This window comes from Mustela nivalis (genome assembly GCF_964662115.1).
Source record: "Mustela nivalis genome assembly, chromosome: 13".
NCBI classification, from domain to species: domain Eukaryota; kingdom Metazoa; phylum Chordata; class Mammalia; order Carnivora; family Mustelidae; genus Mustela; species Mustela nivalis.
Genome location: NC_139032.1, coordinates 28,822,357 through 28,825,946, shown reverse-complemented (window position 1 = coordinate 28,825,946; position 3,590 = coordinate 28,822,357).

Below are 3,590 nucleotides of genomic sequence, written 5' to 3'. Positions count from 1 at the left end.
CCTCAGCCTTGGATGGGGGACGGAAAGGTGCAGCCATTCTGGAATGTCATTTAGTGGTTTCTTTTCTCCATTTTACTGAGATATCACTGAGCTATAACATTGTATTAAAGAGTATAACATAATGACTTCATATGTGTATAAACTGCAAAGTGATCACCACAATATCTTTATTTAACATCCCCCCCCTCGTGTAGTTACAATTATTTTTCCTTGCAATGGGGACTTCTAAGTGTTAATCTCTTAGCAATGTTCCAATGTACAACGTGGCATTGTTCACGCCGGTCACCATGCTGGACGTTATGTCCCCAGAACTTATTAACTTATTAACTGGAAGTTTGTACCTTTGTCCCCCCTGCCTCTGTATTCCCCTCCTTTATAAGCAGTTTCTTATAAAATCAAAACTTCAGGGGCACCTGGGTGGCTTAATGGGTTAAAGCCTCTGCCTTCGGCTCAGGTCATGATCCCAGGGTCCTGGGATCAAGCCCCGAGTCCGGCTCTCTGCTCAGCGAGGAGCCTGTTTCCCTTCCTCTATCTCTGCCTGCCTCTCTGCCCACTTGTGATCTCTGTCTGTCAAATAAATAAATAAAATCTTTTAAAAAATAAATAAAATCAAACCTTCAATGACCCTGTGACCCAGCAATGGCCATCTTTTCCCCTTTTCCATCACCCCCTCCTCCTCAGGAGTGTTCCTGGTGTTGCCCACCAGACCTGTCCCTGGGACTGAGCTGAGACCTGCCCCTTCACCTACACTCTACAGAGATGATTTAAAACGAGCACCTGCCACAGCCCAGTAGAGCCAATGGAACCGTTCCAACACCATCTGCGCGATTTGGCAGGATCCTTCCCCTTTTCTGAGGATGCCGTCCTGAGAAGTGGATGAGTCTGTAATTGCCAAGAGTGAGTCTGAGAAGTCCGAGAGCGGAGCCCGGAGCCGGGAGCTAGAGAGGATGGGGGGGGAAGGACTGTGCACGGGGCGCGGTGACAGGGCTCAGGGTGGTTTGTCCCACACCCACCAAGCTCTGAGGGACTCCCGCTGTGCTTCGAGATCACCTGCCCTGTTTCACATGCAAACACAAGAACTTGTGTGAAAGCATGTTGAGTTAGGCTTCTGTCACCTGAAGCTGGGAGCATCACGTCTAATGGAGAGACCGGGACGTGGACATGGGGCACGTGAAACGTGGCATCGGCTGAGCTGGCAGAGGGCAGAGGCAGCCAGGGTGACTCTCTCCCTCCCGAGTAAGCGAAGAAGCTGGAAGTGTCTGCTGTGGGGTCGTTGACCTGGCGCCCATCATACTGAGGGATACAGACAGTGCCTAACAAGTCTGGATGCCAGGAAACTTGGCAGGAAACCTTCAGAACATGGGATGTGATGGTTACTCCTTGCGGCCTGCGCTAAGCTCCAGGAAGAATCGCACTTCCTTTTCAGAGAAGCTTCTCTTCCGTGTGTGCCAGCCCATCTGGAAACAGTAGGAAGAAAATAAAGCCTTGTTAAGAGAGACCCTTTCTGCACACAGTAATTGAAGGTGTCTCAGCTTCTGCTCATCCTCTTTCCCGCAGGGGAGAGGCACTAAACTCTGTGCCCCAGGCTAATGCTGGAACGGCAGCTAAGGATGGAAAAGAAGTTGAGATCGCAGGAGGAATCAACAGCTTTTTCTCTCAGGCTCCCTTTTCTTTCTCTTCGAAATATTCTTTACCTTTTGGCCCTGCTACCCTTTTCTCCCACCCACAGCCCTTGTATCTGGTAATCATCCTGTGCTTTCTGTGTCTGTGTGCTTAGTTTAGTGTTTTGTCTGTTTGCTCGATTTTTGTTTTTGTTTTGCTTCCACACAGAGGAGAGATCGTATGTATTTGTCTTTCTCTGTCTGACTAATTTCACTTGGGATGGTGCCCTCAAGGTCCATCCATGTTGTCACAAATGGCAAAATGCCATTCTTTTTTATGGCTGAGTAATATTCCATTGTGTGTATATGCTACGTCGCTATGCATTCGTTCACTGATGGACACTCAGGTTGTTGCTGTGTCTCGGCTAGTTTAAGTAATGCTGCGATGAATATGTGACACATAGATCATCCTTTTGAGTTTTGTTTCCACTTTCTGTGAGTAAATACCCAGAAGCAGGATTTCTGGATGTTATGGTTGTTCTACATTTAATGAGCTGGAAACTCTGTACTCTTTTCCGTTGGGGCTGCACCAGTTTGCCTTCCCGCCACCAGTGCACAGCGCTGTCCTTCCCTCACATCCTCACCGAGCTGTTCATTCCTTGTCTTTGATGGTGACATCCTACCTGGTGCGAGGTCACATCTCATGGCGATGTTTACTTTCCTTTCCTGATGATTAATGATAATGAGCATCTTTTCTTATACTTGTTGACCATCTGTGTGTTTTCTTTGGAAAAATGTCTATTCAGATCTTCTGGCTATTTTTTATTTATTTATTTATTTATTTATTTTTTGCTATTGAATCCCATGAGTTCTTTAATATTTTGGATTTTAAATCCTTATCAGATACATGATTTGCAAATACTTTCTCCCATTCTGTAGGTTGCCTTTTCATTTTGTTAATGGGTTTCTTTGTTTTGCAGAAGCTTTTTAGTTTGGTGGAACCCCACTTGCTTGTTTTTGCTTTTTTTTTTTTTTTTTGCTTTTCCTTTTGGTGTCAGATTCAAAAACACCACTGCCAAGACCTATGTCAAGGAGCTTATTGCCTCTCTTTTCTTCAAGAGATTTTATGCTTTCAGAAATTACAGTGGAATCTCTAACTCATTTTGAGTTAATTTTTGCGTACGGTGTGAGATGGTGGTCGGTTTCATTCTTTTCATGTAGCTGCCCAGTTTTCCCAGCACCATTTACTAAAGAGTCTGTTCTTCCCCTTTCGTATATTCTTACCCCTTTTGTTGTAAGTGATGTGACCATATACGCGTGAGTTTATTACTGGGCTTTCTATTCTGTTCCATCGATCTGTGTGTCTGTTTTTATACCAGTAAAAGGGACATTGGATTTCTCTGTATTATTTCTTACAATTGCATGTGACTCTATAATTTTCTCAAAAGAAAAAGTTTAATGAAAAGCAAGCATTTATCTGTGTGTTGAGAAGCTAAATGGGGGCTGCTGTGTTGAACCAAAGCTTTTCTCAGCCACCAGCATCCACTTCCTCTGGTCTTGGTAGGAGCACTGTGGGTTCTTTGGGGAAACTTGTTTCTTCCCCATTGCATGGAGTCTTAATGGGGCTGTAATTAAGATGCCTTCCCTCCCCTAGACATGAGATGAAATATCGATAGACAGTGTCTCCCAGGTTTTTGGAAGCAGAATGATGCAAGGATGAAAGAAACAGTGTGAATTCTTCCTTCCAGCAACAGAGCCCTGACAATATTGCCTAATAGTTCCTGCTGCTGAGACCCCAGATTTGCCCAAGATTCCAGTTGTTTCACTCCTGACATCTATTTCTTCAACATTGCTATCAACTCTGTCAACGTCCCAGTGTCTTTGACAGAATATCCAGCAAATGCATCTTATTTTAAAGCTGACCATACCTTATTGTGTGGGATGAAACACTTGAATCACTGGAGAGCTAAATTTGCTTTGATTGTGTGA